The sequence below is a fragment of the Protopterus annectens genome, chromosome 5.part0, assembly GCF_019279795.1.
Source record: "Protopterus annectens isolate FY-2018-M chromosome 5.part0, PAN1.0, whole genome shotgun sequence".
NCBI classification, from domain to species: Eukaryota; Metazoa; Chordata; order Ceratodontiformes; family Protopteridae; genus Protopterus; species Protopterus annectens.
In genome coordinates this window covers 349,480,492-349,497,439 of record NC_056735.1, presented here as the reverse complement: position 1 = coordinate 349,497,439, position 16,948 = coordinate 349,480,492, and the positions used below count along the sequence as shown (strand labels likewise).

At 40.4% G+C, this 16,948-nt stretch overlaps 1 protein-coding gene across 2 annotated transcripts in view; it reads left to right on the top strand.

Annotated features, from left to right (window-relative positions):
* The window catches only part of BCOR (BCL6 corepressor), a 588,412-nt gene that overhangs the window by 63,453 nt on the left and 508,011 nt on the right, over positions 1-16,948 (top strand). Inside the window, exon 1 of one of the 2 annotated variants that reach the window (XM_044072314.1) lies at positions 5,286-6,047. The exons of the other annotated variant lie outside the window; for it this stretch is intronic. The gene's annotated coding sequence lies outside the window, so the exon portion shown is untranslated. Of the gene's footprint in view, positions 1-5,285; positions 6,048-16,948 lie in introns of those variants that run through there. 2 annotated transcript variants of the gene reach the window in all.

Below are 16,948 nucleotides of genomic sequence, written 5' to 3'. Positions count from 1 at the left end.
TACTAGGCACAGACTTCTGGGAGGATTCCTCAGTCCAGACCTAAGACACGTTGAAGGGATTATATTTATTAGTGTACCTGCAGATTGCACAGGATGAGCCGGAGACTGCTACTCTGGCCTACCCCACTGAGCTTCTTACTAGCACAGCCCACACCAGGGCAAGCAATTTTAAAAATTAACAAATAAAAAATAGTAAGAGGGAAGTCGCGCTTCATTCCAAGAAGGCTGTAATTATAATTTTGTTAAAAAGGCCAAGATACAGCAGCACAACCATGTAGACAGTTTCCAGTTATTTCATCACTGAAGAGATAATCTTTATGTCACTTGTCTTGACCTGGATAAGGTTATTTGGCTTATTAATAATTACATGGCTGTGGCCATCTGTACTGAATTAGAAAAGGCATTATTTGGCTTGACACTGCTGTCAAACTTATCACTATAACACCCCCCCCCAACACACACACACACACACACACACACACACACCACAACCTCAGAAGACACTCAGAAGCAGGGGTATAACACTAACACCCAGAAATAAACTGCAATGTACAAACCACAGGCTCTCTTTTTCATCACCCAAATCAGTGTTGGCTCATTCACCTTTCTTTGCTAACTGTCACTGGCTCAACAGGTAGCATGCTTGCCTTTGGCAGCGGAAGATCAGAAGGCAATGGGTTCTACACTCACTCCAGGTGACTAGATTAGTTTTCAATTTGCTGACACTGTACTGCAGTATTAGGGGGAACTGTTGTTTGGATGAGATGTTAAACTGAGCCCACCCCACCCCCTTGAAGGTAGCTCAGGTGGATGCATACCCCTCAACTTCTTATCACAAGAAATCTGGATAAAACCTTAAATAACAGGGGACAAAGGTCCAAAATAGGGACAGATTTTAAAAATTGCTCTTATAAACGTAGAAAGTTGCTAGAATAACAAGATTGGTGTTAGCATGCATTACTTGCACGATATGAAGTCTGAAACTCAAATGTTTGTTTAGTGAAGTCAGTCATTTGTGATTTACCAGAAAACCGCACATTTTATGAAGAACAGACCAAAAATATGAGGCAAAAATCTGGACATTCTGTGAAAATCTGGACAGTTGAAACAAGAGGTCAGGATGTAAAAGATTCCATATCACGTGTCAAAAAATATTAAGGGCGAATGGGAACGTTTTGCCCTTGCCAAATTTCCATTAGTTTATTTAATAACCACCTCAAGTATCCCGTGAAAAGAGACCTAACCTGACCAAAAAGTACCAGTAAACTGGACTAATTAATACATGCTTATCGCTGTAGTCCCCACTCTAATTCTAATGCGTTTGTCTATAATCTTGAAAATAGTGTAGGTAGCCTTTACTTGCAAGTTTTTTTACGACAATGTGATACCGTCTGTAAATATGTGTATATCATGCTGTACGTTTGTCTCGGACTTGATCCTAAATTCCATTATTCCGTGTAAAAATGCCACCTGAAATCGCATCAACGTTATTACTTTCTGTGCAAAAATGTATGTGATGTGCTGCAGCTATGTGCCGAATGTTTCCTCGATCTCTGTAAAATGCTGTAGCACGTATATCTCTAGCTGAAAGGCTCATACCAGTTCAAAAGCTTGAGTAAATGCTGAACCTACGTCAGTCCAATGTTAGGTATTTACATTACGTGCTCGCTGCGGTGTCTTTTCAGCGAGCCAACACCGTATTTAATTTCTTTCTGATTTGCTTCCGGCATGTATGTATTGAATGGTTCTTTTAAAATATTTTTGTTTTAGCTTTTCTAGGGTCATTATAACCAAACGGACTTTCATGTAAACCAAAGCAAATGAATGAGTTAATCAATAAATGCACGGCATACAAGCACTGACTAGGACATAGTTTCGCTTCCGTTATGCATCTGCATCTTGCAGTAGTGACCACGCACACCACTTAGTGCGTAAAATGTAATTCTAGTGATGTGACACCCGACCCCTCGTGCAAAAGTGGGAAAACTGGATTAATGTTGGATGAATTTGCATTTCAGACTTCATATTTTACAGAAAACATTTTACAGTACCAACTAAAAATGTAATAATATTTAAAATACCTCCCTGATTTCTGTCCTTCCCCCCAAAAAAAATAAATGATTTGTACAGAATTACTGTGCTACGTAACAGCAAAGGTGAGCTCAACGAAACTACCATAAATACAGCGTCTAGATTTTGTAGTCCAGGTTCGTTTTATGGGAAATGTTGATCCAGGGATTGATTCAATCATTCTGTATAGTAAACTGGAAACCATATGCAGTTGCTTTACTACATACAGCAAACGCACACTTTTATTGCTATCGACACACCGGTCCTAAATACGCTGTAAAGCTCTACCAGTTGCATGAAGCATAAGGGGTGTATTGTTTACGAGTAAATGTCAAAGCCTCACAGCTCTAACTGAGGTTGAGTTAGTACCGGGTCGCCGTCAATAAATGGAAGGCGCCAAAAATGTGCTCGCGCGCCTGACCCTCTTCGCTATTCAGTACACACACACACACACATACACACATACACACACACACACACACACACACACATACACACATACACACACACACACACACACACACACTCTCTCTCTCTCTCACACACACACACACACACGCACACACGCACACACACACACACACACAGTCGTTTCCGCTTCAGGCTGCAGTTTAAATTGCTTTGTAGGCACGCCTTCCGAACGCCATAAATGTCACAGGCTCTTAAAGGGAAAGGCACACAATTTGTCTGAACCTCTCTCACACACACGTCTGCTAAGTCCTGTTTCCACGCGTATGCACCACTTAAGCCTTAAGCTGTGTGGTACTGTTTGTTCAAGTAATGATTCATACTGTCTTATTTAATTAATGAAATTCTCTATAGCATTTTTATTCAGAATCTCACATTTCACAAATAACAACAAGTAAGAGCTGCAATAGACCGTAAATAAGAACATCAGTCGAATTAAAGCTAGGTTAAAGCCTCCCGATTCATACTAACTCACAATGCTAAGGAATTTTGCAGTAGTTCTTTCTGACTAAAAGTGGTTGTTCAAATACTTACACGCTCTCGAGTCACACTGGTATATTTTTCGCAGGTGCTGTAAAATTGCTGTGTTTATTTTAGTGTTGTAATATTTAGAGGACCGATATGAGAAGAACAACAGCTGTACAAAGTAGCTTGCTGCCAGTATAACCAAACAGATTTCAAACGTAAATACCACCCACGTACTGACAATAAAAGGTTAACTCATATTGTTTTTTTTCCAGAAGAAATATAATTTGGGGTTACGAACGGTGAATTCACACAGAAATATACTGGGTGAAGCTGAAATTATGCTACTACATTATTGAAAATACGGCGTACTACTTTGTTGTTGCAAGCACTTTGTATTTTCCAACATTTTATAGTTTTGCGTTAGATCTTTTGAAAGATGTTGGCACCCTTTACGGCTGCAGTGTTTTGAAATACCATTTGTCCCTCGAGTTTTACAGATGTAACTGATGATGATGAACCATTTGAGCATTAGATTATACTGAAATAATTTGATATATGTAAGTCGTAAAACGGGAACGTCAGCTGCCAGTGCTCTCCCTGCTGCCTTAATAATCATTAGGTGTCTGTGTAGCGGGTGTAGCTGGACATACTCCCGTACTCAGGTGACCACGTGTTATTGGGCGTCTCGCAGAGACTTCGTTGATCAAATAATCTAAATTGTTCAGAGCTGTCCAAACTAGTAACTATTGCATACAGCTATACAAATATTCCACCACGAAAGGCATACACCTGTAAAATACCATTTTATTAGTTATAGTTATTAAGCGGGTTAATCTTGAGGAACATTAGAATTAAGAAAGATGCCCGTGAACCTATCCAGGGCAGCACTGTCAGTGTTCTTCCCAGGTTGGGTAATTCTTAATCCTACCCCTCAACTTTTCAGATCAAACCAGTACAGGTCTCCTACTACGACGTTGTCCTGTTGCTTCTTCTTTCTATTCCCCTTCATCCACCCTTCACAACACCCCTGGTACATTGTTGCACCGTTTGCATTCAGGACACCTCACTCATTCTTACCCACGTATCTTGGAAATTAGAGGTCATATATAGCTGTTAACGCTGCTTTCGTGATTATATTGTTTAATTTCTAAGTGCAGTATAGCTTACTAATGACATTTCGTCTTTATTCAGCATAATTGTGAACTGTTCACAAAATATTTAACCCAGGGTCTTTGCTAAAAAGGTGACTCAGAACGGTGCAGAGGTTGCAATGTCCCCTCACATCAAGAGGTTCTCCGCTGTGGTGCCTTCCATGTTGGGTCTGCATGTTCTCCCTACGTTCATGTGGGTTTCCTCCCATATTACAAAGACGTACATCTGGAGCGTGTCTTCCCGGCCCTCCGCTGAAAACTGGCTTTGTTCCAAGTCGGACTTTCCCGGTAAACAAATGTAAAAATAACAATATTTGTATTGTCATGCATTTTCTGAAGGCTGCGAAGCCTGAAACTCAGATGTATGTCTGTCATTATTTGGTGAACTCAATCCTTAGTAATTTGCCAGAAAACCACATTTTTATGAGGAACGGGTGAAAAATAATATGTTAAAATCTGGACATTCTGCGAAAATCTGTACAGTTGAAAATATGCAACCAATGTATAGGGACATCATGTCGAGAGTTGCGTGTACTTTTTAATATGTAGTTGGTCAGTAGCATGATGTTTTGAGTCAAAATGAGAGTGAAAGAAAATAACAGGTTTTTCATTGGTATGAATTTTGTGAATGGCATGAAGTCTGAAACTCAAATGTGTCATTTTCTTTTGACTACAACCCTTAATGATTTATTAACGATTTGCCACCGTTTTATGAGACACAGACCAACTATCTGGAAAGTCTGTTAAAATCTGTACAGTTGAGTGATTTACGTTGGAAAACAACAGCAATAAATAATACATGGATCATGAACAAGTCTGTAGTAAATCGCTAAGGTAGGCGCAACCACAACTTGTTGTAAACGAGGACTTTGAAGAGTGTTGTGTTACTCCTTTAGGATTTTGCCTTTTTATGCTGTAATACATTTAGAAAAGGCGTTGTGTGGGGGGCTGTGAATTACAGGTAATGCTCGTTGTGAACAGTGGCCTTTCTTCACGACAGCCACGTCTAGTCCGAAGGCTTAGATTTCCTCGCGGCCAGCTTTAGTAAGCTTGAGAAAGAAAGTCGAATTGGGGAAAGGACTGACTCGCTCCGCAGCATAACCTACACCCGCTTTACGCATGCGCGGAAAGCTTGCGTTTTTTGAGACCGGACTATCTTGTCGCCGAACTGCGATATCGCTTTGGAGTGATTGTTGTTAGTTTTGTGTAAAACGGGGGTAACTTGAGAGGTAGAACGAGTTGAGTCGTTGTTTTCTTACAGTGGATTAACGTGTAGCCAGATGTAAGAGCTCTCCGTGTGTCTGACCCTCCCACAAACATTGAGAAAGACTAGGCACAGTGCCTAACAGTTAGAACTCCGCCGTTTGTTGCAGTGCGATGATCGCTGGCGCTGTGGTGTGTTTCGCAGACCTTCACGTTACACTAGTTCACTGGGAGGTCAGCCGGGTCGGCGGAAGGTTGTTTGGTCCCGATATCTGACGGAAACGTATAGCTGAAAAGATATGGAGCGCCGCTGGAATACTTGTCATGAAGTGGTGGATTACAGTGTATTTACCATTGTTTAGTGACACAGTCGGTCCGCAGTCTGCCGCCGAGGAACGGAGCGGCACAGTCTGCTGTTTGTGAGGAATAAAAGACATGTCAAGGAAACAGCCACACGCCGCCTTTCTCTGGCTTGGCTTCGTGTAGTCCGTGGTTTCTGGCGTTATGTAATCACTGTCTGAACCCAAGCAGTGAGGCCCTTCATTGTGCACCTATAATAAAGTTTATCTCGTCAGCTCCGACAGTACATGGACATATCGATACACGAAGGCTGCTGCTCTTGGGGGTGCCTTTGTCATGTAGGGGAGGAAAATCGGGACCCGTCATGCAGCGAAAGCACCAGAACAGGTAAAATCTGCTTCGATTTCGCCTTTTTAGAGTATAATGGGCGACCCCCCAGTAATTAAATAAAAGTATCTGCAGGCAACGTCTGTGTGGAGACGGAGGCATCATCACCACTCACTCTATGTAGGTAAGTTAGTAAGGGCTATACCGTAACCAGTGCACGCGTGGGCATTTTAAACAGCATTCTGATTTTGTATTTATTTTATCTCTCTTGGATGCTTGTGTAGGTGCCGCATTGTAGTGGATATTCATTATTCGAAGAAGTTTGAGTAACACTGGCAAATAGTAAAAGTCGTAACTTTATCATATCGCACAGTTAACAGTTTTTAAACATTCCTGTTTTTCTCCACGTCTGAGGACGTGCCCAGTATTTAGGTGACATTCTGTTTAATAAACCCGTACTGGGTGTGTGATGCTGCGTGTGTACCCATTTTTCCTCCTAATGTTTGATTTTCCCCAGGCCAGGTAATTGGAGTAGGACGTGAATCATCGTCACGGAACTCGGATCTGTACCGCATTATTTTATTTAGTTTGTTGTGGGGGTGGGGTGTCAGAGTGGAGTTACATTCAGAAGTTAGATAAGTAAACAAGTACAGCCACAAGGGCACGTGCGATACGGGCATGTTGTACTAACTCATAATCGGCTGACTCCGATCGTGACATCGGCATGTTGAGTGAGCGTAATATGAAGACGGCAAAGAGCTGCAGCAAACCTAACCTAACCATTTTGTGCATATTAGTTTGTTTCACCAGCACTTTAGTCACACCGAATTACATACCTCTCAGCTGGCCCTGATTTTGACTGAAATTTTAACTGTGTCCCTTAGTCCCACCTAAACTCAACAAATAATGAAATACTGACAGTAATTAGTTACATACGTCTTTTACTTTAGAAAATGCATATTTACTCATGCCACGGCAAACCTAACCATTTTGTGCATGTAAGTGGTGACTTTTGGAGGAAAGGTGATGCACTGCACTCAACAAATAATGAAATACTGACAGTAATTAGTTACATACGTCTTTTACTTTAGAAAATGCATATTTACTCATGCTACGGCAAACCTAACCATTTTGCGCATGTTGGTGAAATAAACCAACACTTTAATTAGTCCCATCGAATTACATACCTCTCAGCCGTCCTTGATTTTGACTGAAATTTTAGCTGTCCCCCCTTGGTCTCACCTAAAAGTGTTGACTTTTGGAGGAAAGGTGATGCATTGCACTCAACAAATAATGGCAGTAATTACAGTTACAGACGTCTTTTACATTAGAAAATGCATATTTATTTCCTCTTATTTTGCCAATGTCTTAAGTTGATAATGATAACCAGGGACACTTTTCATATATTTTATTTCTGGATCTGTCCCTTCTTGGTTGAGAGCTATGTACCGAAACGTTACACGAGTGTCACTGCATTATGCTGACACGCGTGGGAATCGTTTAAAAACTGAGTACAAGTTTTGGTCTCATCGCGACTGGTTCCATACCCTTCAAATTGTCCTGATTTGGGTTTATACATTTAGCCTGGTTCCTTCTAGATTTGATTGTATCGTTTTTTAAGAAGCGTGTGCATTTTAGTAATTGAATTACAACTGTACACTGACTGTTTTCTGATAAGTGTCCGAAGATGTTTTAACAATAAGAAACGTGATCATTTTTCTGACACTGTCCTGTGATTTCTCACGCTGGTGCTATAATAATGCTCAGAGGCTGAGCTACATGATTGGTGCTAGTGGGCATTTATTAACAGGCAGACATGATTTTAGCAAACTAGCAATACGGTGTGTCTGGGTACCCTATTTGCTTTAAGTCGTAATTTGTTTTAACTTCCAGGATTTGAAGTTTGTGTTTTTTTTTTGTTTCCTTGTAGTACACACCCATATATTAGGGCGTGTACGCGTTAACTTATTCGAAAGTTATCCAGTAAGCTGTGGCCATTTATTGTATTGAGAAATTGTTTACTGGGAAATTGCCAGGAACACTAGAAAGTGGTATCTATGGAGAGTATTCCTGCAGTTTTCATGAAGATTTACATAGAAGCTGCAGCGTTTTGGAACACTGTCTTATGAACGGAATTTTATGAGAAGTTATAGGCATGGATATCCATATGCAACAGTTTAACAAACGTACGTGAGGAGAGTACTAGTAAATAAAAATTGAGAAGTTTTTTTCCCAGTTTGGTTTAATATTTTTGGTAATGTAACATAACTTTTGATCACAAGAATTCTGAGTTGGAGAGAGAACCTTTTACTATGAGAAAAAAGTGACTGGGGAGATGATTACTGAAAATGTGCTATGTTGAACTACATGAAGTTCATGTGGTTTTGGCTATTCAGAAAAAGAATTATCATCCAAGGAAATTTGGAGACATCGATTTTAGTCAGCTTTAAGTGGCCTAGCAGCATGGTCACTGGGCATAAGAAATTCATTAAAATATAGGACACCTTGTTTATATTTCAGTAATCCATTTTCAGGTACACAGCCATACCAGAAATGTTGTAAAAATAAGACGAGAGCAGAAAATCATCATGTGTTGTCTTTGCTTTTTAAGTTGTTTTGTTATTAAATGTTACTGCTGACTGTACCACTGGCAGATGGGGTAGTAGTTAATTAGCTGATGTAAAATTTTAGCTAAACAGGTGCAGGTAATTATGTTTTCACTGTAATGAATGTCTACTTTGAATATGTCAGGGATGTGGGGGGAGAGTATAAAAATTGCTCCGTTATATATAATGAAAGACCGTAAAGTCCCTTCTAGATTACACAGGCAATGATGATAAATTGTCTGCAATTTCCAAGAAATCTTTAGTGGTTTCTGTAGTTTCAGTGGCCCTTGTAATGACTGACAGAGACATGACTTTTACCGCATGTGACTTGAGCGATTATAGTACAAAGCAAAGAATCCTATCAAGAATAACCCAGCATAGTGTACATAGAGCAGCCTGCAGAATGTGTATGTCACATTTACTGATGCATGTAGTGTTGTGCCATATTTGTTTTAGCACTGCAAGTTTTTCTTTAATTCTCATTCCTACATTCCTATTTGAATTATTTCGGTAAAGAATTAAGGCCAATTAGACAGCTTGGAAGGGTTGTGTAGGTTGCCGAGGATGCAAAGTGATTTACTGTTTGAGAGACAGCAGTAATTAATTTCTGATTTACTTACTGGGAGGGAGGGGAGAAAGAGAGAGAGAGGAGATGCAGTGTACGAGTCATACTGCAGTTTAGCGTCTTTTATTGAGAGAGAGAGAGAGAGGTGGTGAGAGCCAGTGCCCAGATTCACGTTTTGTCACACTTATTCTGAGTATTCCAGTGTAGTAAAGGGACAACTGTGTCAGGGATAAGTCATAACGAAAGCTGACTGAGTAAGAGAAACTGTGTTCTTGTTTTGTAGTTACCTCTAGCTTCTGATACCAGCCTAAGTTCATGGCAAGCCTTAGCTTTCCAGATGGTGTTTTCCAGTTCCTTGGGCAACCTTTTGATATTAATCTTGATTTGCAGATTTTTACTTTTGCCATGTATTCTAATGAGATTTTTTTTCTCTCTCTTATTTATATTGTTTGTTTATGCATGTGGACTACAAGGTCAATTTGATCTTTCCTTTACATTTCTTTACATATTTCTTTCCTCTACATTTTTGTTCGGTTTTGGTAGAGGCTGTCAGGTTTATACAGTTTTTCTATGAAGTATAGAATTTGTTTGCATAAATACTAGCAGTTTATATATTTTGGAGAGTGCAGTTCTAGTTGAACTTAAACTTATCATAGCATTGTAAGAAGTTTGTATGTTTGAAGTTTTTGACTGTTGTGATACTTGCTTCAACTGGTTTAAGAATTTTGAAAGATTGTGGTGTCACTTCTGTTCATCGTCTACACTCTGGATATTCACACTGTTGGTTATAAGACATACGTAGGTGTGTGTGTGTGTGTGTGTGTGTGTGTGTGCGTGCACGTGTATATACATTATTGGTGTAAACTCCGTCAAATGCACATTTTAGTTAGCAGAGTCCACTGATGTCTATATGCATAGATTGCCAGTTGGTTCACAGGCCGGACCTGGGTAGTTAAGATTAGTGATACCAAGAGACTGGTCACCAGGAGGGTGCCTCAGGGCTCTGTGCTGGGACCGCTTCAGGTAAAGGCTAATGACGAGGGCTTTTATTTATTTTATTTTTATTTTACATTTGTTGACCGGGCTAGTCCAACTGGGTACATGTCCATTTTCAATAGAGGGCTGGGGAGATGAGCTCCAAATTCCAAAAAGCTCAGAAAATAAGCTCCATAGCCTTGCAGACTAGCCTGGTCTGCAAGGCTATGGAGCGCATCATCATGGAACTCATTAACAAAGACATTGGGAACCCAACACTTGACCCGACCCAGTTCAGCTTTGTTAAGGGCAGATCATGCCTGCTAGACTTGGTTGACTTCTTCGAGACAGTCACCAAGGCCATAGACGAGGGAAAGGATGTTCACACAGCCTACCTTGACCTCACCAGTGCTTTCAACACCATTCCTCACTCGGGTATTACAGAAAAACTTGCCAGCCTGAACATAAACCCCTACGTCACGAGATGGGTTGCCAACTGGCTTGCAGACAGAACTCACACGGTAAGAATAGCGGGCTCCAGGTCCGACTCTAAACCAGTCACAAGTGGTGTCCCGCAAGGCTTGGTCCTGGGACCCTTACTGTTCGGTATATACTTCTCAGAAGTACAAGCAGACACAGGAGGACTGTGGCTTACCAAGTTCGTCGATGACTGCAAACTGGGAGCCATAATAGACTCTCCGGCTGACACGGACATCCTCCAAAAGGGCCTTACTGAGACAGACACCTGGTGTCAGTCATGGCCTCAAGCTAAATGCCAAAACATGCATAGTCATCCTGTTTGGGAAAACAAAACACCCCTGAATTACCACATAGGTGGCAGCCCCCTTAATACACAAGAGGTAATAAGAGATCTGGGGACCCAGGTAGATAGTAATCTCTCCTTTGACAATCATGTTGCTAAAGTAGTTAGGAAATCCTTCTATGTGGCCCATCTAATTACTAAAGGGTTCGCATCTAGAAATAGAGGTTACAATGCCCCTGTACTCGTCACTAGTCAGACCCATCATAGAGTACAATGCCCCATTTGGGATGTACCTTACAAGACACTTCCAACAGCTGGGGAGACCACAAAAGTACCTCACCAAGAGGATTACTGATCTCAAACATATGTCCGATGCAGCCTGACTGAAAAAACTCCGGCTGTACTCAGTGGCATATCACTTACTCAGAGGTGATCTTTGCCTGACTTACAAAGCCATGTCCAACTCAGAATTGATGGACATGCTCTACCTAAAGCCAAGTCACTGCAAGCCACATGCTCTAGTGAGCTAAACCTCACCACAACAATAAATAGAACATGCTGAAGGGATAGATTCCTGTCACAGAGACTCCCCGTGCTTTGGAACAAAATTCCAAACTACATTTGGCAGAGCTCCTCACTAACACTCTTCGAGAAAACTTGACGAGTGGATGCGTAACAGAAAATGCACCCCTGGGATCACTTCATTGGCTCTGCTTGACAGAGGATCAGTTAATTAATCAATGGGGCGGCAAAAGCCGACACACTCTGGCTAGGCTTATAAATGCCCATGGGCAGTTAGCCTAGTACCTACCTATGAACCTAAATTAAGCTAATACAACAGGACAGCAAAACTAAAAAATATTTAAATACATTGTTGATGGAGATTTTCATCAAAGAACTTAACTTTAAATTGATTACAGAGTTTAACAAAACAATACAGTACTGTTTACATGGTAAAGGGTTTGACATTCATCATAAAGTAGGTTCAGAAAGAAGCAAGGATTGAAATGAAGTATTAAGGTTGTTTAAAAAATATAACACTTAAAAAAAATAAAAAAAAGTTTGCATATATACACTTAAACAAATATTACACTCAAAGTAAAAAGATAGTTGGTCTATATACAAGGTGGAACACTTGTGCTCACAGCAGGATAAGTGTTACAAAGTACAAACTCTGTGATAGTTCCCCAAGAATAAGGGTTTTGGGAGAGAGGTATACAGTAATATTGTACCGGGGGAGCGTTGGTCAGGGTTAGTACATGGGCTTAGCCATTGTGTAATATTGTACCGGGGGAGCGTTGGTCAGGGTTAGTACATGGGCATAGCCATTGTGTTTTTAGGAGACTTTTTAGTTGCATTTTGAAGAGAATCATCTGCTTTGTTATGGGATTTCTGGATGGTAACCAATAATTTAGTTGCTGAGCGAAGGGTAGTAAGATTTATGTAGGAGGAGATAAGGCTACAGAGAATAGGAGTATTACTAGGATGGTACAGAATCTTATGGGTGATGGTGAAGTGTTGAAGTTCCAGCTGGTTTTGCAGTTCTAGCCATCCTAGCTGTTTGAGATTTAGACAATGGTGAGTTCTAAATGGGGAGCCAGTAGCAAATCTGGCAATGTTGTTATAGGAGGTTGCCGGCTTATTTAGGTTGCTTTTAGAAAGATTAGTATAAATGGGGGCGGCATAAAGGAGGGTAGAGATCAGATGGGTATGGACAATGGTAGTTCTGGCTTCAGGGGTAAGGAAATGTATCCTATATAGGGAACCAAGCTTTCTGTTTACTGTTTCAATAGTAGAGTTAATATGCGAGTCAAAGTTAAGGTTGTGGTCAATTAATACACCTAAGAGTTTGGTAGTTGGGTCAGGAGCTATGATAGTACCATTGCTGGATGTAATGGAGAAATTTATTGGGGAGGATTTTAGAGTTGGAGTAAACAGCAATAGTTTTGGGGTTTTTTGGCATTTAGGAGGAGGCAACGTTGTAGGAACCAGTTTTCAACCAGGTTAAATACTGTTTGGGTGATGGATTGGAGTTCCGATGAAGAAGAGGCATTACAAATCAATGTGGCGTCATCTACATATTGTATGCAGGTAGCTAGAGGAAGATGTATACTAAGATCATTAATGAATATGGGGAAGAGGAGAGGTCCCAGGATAGAGCCTTGAGGGACACCAAGGGTAATAGGGAGATGTGTGGATAGGTTATTGTCCCAAAGGACAGCGTGCTGTCTATTGTCTAAGTAGGGCTTGAACCATTTTAATGCCTGTGTGTCTAGTGAAAGTGATTTTAATACATTAAGTATTTGATGGTTAACCATATCAAAAGTTTTAGATAAGTCAATAAAGAGTGCAGAGGAGAGCATGTTATTATTATGATGTTTGTTAATGCAGTCAGAGAAGGATAGGAGAGTAGTGGTAGTACTATGGAAAGGTCTAAAACCATGCTGACAGTCAGCTAGTAGGTTATTTTGGAGAAGGTGATCCAGAAGTTGCTGATAGATGCATTTTTTCCACGATTTTGGCTAAAGGAGAAAGTAGGGCTATGGGCCGAAAGTTAGAGAGTTCAGTTGAGTTACCACCCTTGTGAAGTGGGATAATGTGAGAGATTTTCCAGAGAGATTGGATGGAGCCTTCAGTAATGGTTCTATTAATTAGGATAGAAATGGGATGGGCAAGTGCTTTTGTTGCAGTTTGAAGGTATTCAGCTGGTAGGAGATCAGCTGAGGGAGTACATGGTTTAAGTTTGCAAAGTACGGTACAGATGAGGGATGTAGGAATTGGTTTTAAATGAAAGATAGGAGGTATGTTAGCTAGGGAGGATGTGAGGGTTGAGCTAACTGGAGGTAAGGAGTTTGCTAGAGATTGGACAGTTTCAGTGAAAAAGGTATTGAAAGCATCAGCAATCTGGTTGGTAGTGACCTGATAGGGTTGGTGTCTTGGAGTGGCCTGGGTGTAATAGTCTTTATGCCTGACCAGAAGGTTTGTGGTTGTTGGTGCTTTTGCTGGAGTTTAAAGTAATAGTTTTTTTTTTATCAAGAAGTATTGATTTTTTGATGGCATTTCTCAGCTGTTTAAAATTTTGATGATCAATTGGGTCTTTAGTGTTTCTCCATTTAGACCAGATTTTATTTCTTAATAAGATTTGCTGCCTAGTCTCTCTAGTGAGCCATGGAGCTGCTTTACATCTAGTTCTTATAGAGCGTGAAAGGGCATGGAATTCCAGGATTTGTAAGAATTTGGAGTTAAAATAGGATATTGCTTCCTCAAGCGGGAGTTGTTTTAAGGGTGACCAGTCACAGGCTTGAAGCTCTGCTTGGAAGCTTGCTGGATTAAAATCTTTTTTGTTCCGGGTAGTTTTAAAGGTAGTTTGGTTGGGAGTAAAGGTTTTTTGTCTGAATATATAAGTGAGTGAGTGGTCACTGATATCGGGAAGGGTACCTGCTTTATAAGAGGGGGATGACTATTTACTAAGATCCATTGCTACTGGGTTTATGGATTCTGGTGGGGGTGGTAATTGTTTGGGAAAAGCCATAGAGGTTTATATGGGTTGTGGGTTTGTGTGAGGTACAGGTGTTCCTGTCTATATTAAAATCACCAAGTACAATGTTTTTTGTGGGAAGGATGTAGAAAGCCAACAGAGGATATTTTCTAGGATGCTGATGTTATTGCCTGGAGGTAGGCAGGAGCATATTATGTATATAGATTTGCCAGCATTGACCTGAACATTGGAGATAAGGATTTCAACATTACTATCTAAAGGTGGTTGTACATCTAGTGAAGTAACCTGTAACTGAGGTTTATACAGAATTGCTACCCCACCACCCTTTTTGGTTGTTCGGTCTAATCTCAAGATATTATAACCAGGTGGGATTATTTCATTGTCCTTTGTTACTGGTTTGAGCCAGGTTTCTGTTACACTAATTTGATAGCCTATGTTTGTCTACTAGAGCGTGTAGTTGGCTAACTTTATTATTTAAGCTCCGTATGTTGAGATGTGGTATGTGCAGAGAATTTGAGGTTTTACTGGGAGTGAATGGGGTAGAGGGATGCGGTAGGAGGGGGTTTATAGGGGTGTTGCTGTTTGGTCCTGGGTTGGGATGAATGTTACCATGAAGGAGAGGATGTTGTTAATGACTATATGTAAGCTTCAGTAGTTTACAGAAGATGTTTTGTGATTTCCTAGATTGAAGGAAAGTAATATGGGCTACCCTGTGATACTTTGGCGAAATGTAGGTTGAGGTAGATGTTATGTTTGAATGGCTTTGGAAGGCTAGTTGACTTAATAGTAATGCTTGTTTTAAGGGATGGTGGGATCTGGTATACTGTAGATTTTCATAAAAGGTAAGAATATAGCATAGAGACAGAATAGATAACACTGCAAGTAAGAGAAATACATTTATAAGTATTGGTTTGTGGGTTAAGGGCATGGTGAGGGAGACCATTGAATATAGTCAGAATGTAGAGGCTGGTAGATAGTCTAGAGTGAGGTAATATTCCAGGGGTAATAAAATTGTTCCTAGTATGAGAGTGGGGTGTGTAGGTATTATATATGCAATGAGGACTACAAAGCTATTGGATAGCATGGGAGGGGGTGTGGCCTTAGAATTATAAATGTAGGAACACTGGGGGTGGGTGGGAATTGGGGGTAGGCTAGGGGAGCGGAGTGAGCCCACAGGGCGAACGGAGCGGGTTAGAGCAGGTAAAGGAAGATTCTGCAGAGACCATCTGATTCCTGAGGCACTCTAAATAGTTACAGGTAAAGAATGTGTTAATGAAGCTGTGAGGTGGTAAACAATAGTAGAGTGGAAAATAAGAAAAAAATATAGATAGATGGTGGGATAGGGAAAGAAAAAAATAAGAGCAGTGTAATGCAGCAGGAAGATTAGAAAGTAGTCAGGGATGAATATGGTATGGATATCCTCTTCTAGCCCCCCCTTCAATGCAACTAGTTGCTTCTTTACCATTAATTATGCCTCTACTGACCCACTTTTAACATTTCTTTTCTCTTCCTTTCGTTACATCTTGTCATCTGTTTCTTTTACTACCTTTCTACTTATCTCTTATATGTTTATCCCCTACCTTTTTTCTAGTACCCTGCCACAACTTTTTTACTACTCTCATTTCTACATAGGCAATTTATATTTAAATTTATATTTATATTTTACTCTCCGTATGACAGTCTATTACCAGACTTCTGCATTTACTAGCAGTCTTACTCTAGCAATCATTCAAGAAGAGTGCCTCTCAGTCTTTATTTTCCTGTTTATTAATCCCTCAGCATCTCACTAAACTACATAAAAAAAAATTTGATCTTTTTTATTTGCTTTTATGTTTATATAATTGGCCTGCTTGGGGTTTTGGTTTTGATATTTGTTGTTTGATTGTTTAAATCTTTGTATTGTAAGTTGACTACTACGTAATGGAGCTTTTCTCCTCGGGCCTCTGCTGAAAATGGACATGTATCCAGCCAGACTAGCCCGGTTAACAAATGTAAAATAAAATAAATAAATGAAATTTGGGAAAGTATTCTGTTGCCTTTTCTGGTGAACTACTGCAGAGGGCCTAAATGTTACTTATAATTTTTTATAGGTTTATAGGTTGGTATTAGGCTATAATCAGCCCAAGGGACTAAGTAAGCCTAGCCAACAAGGTTCCCTGGCGTACGCCACCCAGGAAAGTTAATTTCCTGTGCCCCTGTTGAGCAGAGCCACATAAGTGATCCCCGGGGTGTATTTCCTATTTCCCATCCACTCATCAAGATTTTTCTTGAAGAGTGCTAATGAGGAACTTTGCTTGACATAGATGGGTAACTTGTTCCAGAGTATAGGAAGTCTCTGGGACAGGAATCTATCCCTCCAGCATGTCCTGTTTATTGTGATGACAAGGTTTAGGTTCCTAGAGCGTGTAGCTCAGAGGGATTGGGATTTCTTTAGGTGTAGCATGTCCAACAGCTCTGGGTTTAACATAGCTTTATATGTTGGGCAGAGATCTCCTCGGAGTAGGCAATATGCTACAGAGTAAAGCTGGATTTTTTTGAGACGGTCAGTGTAGG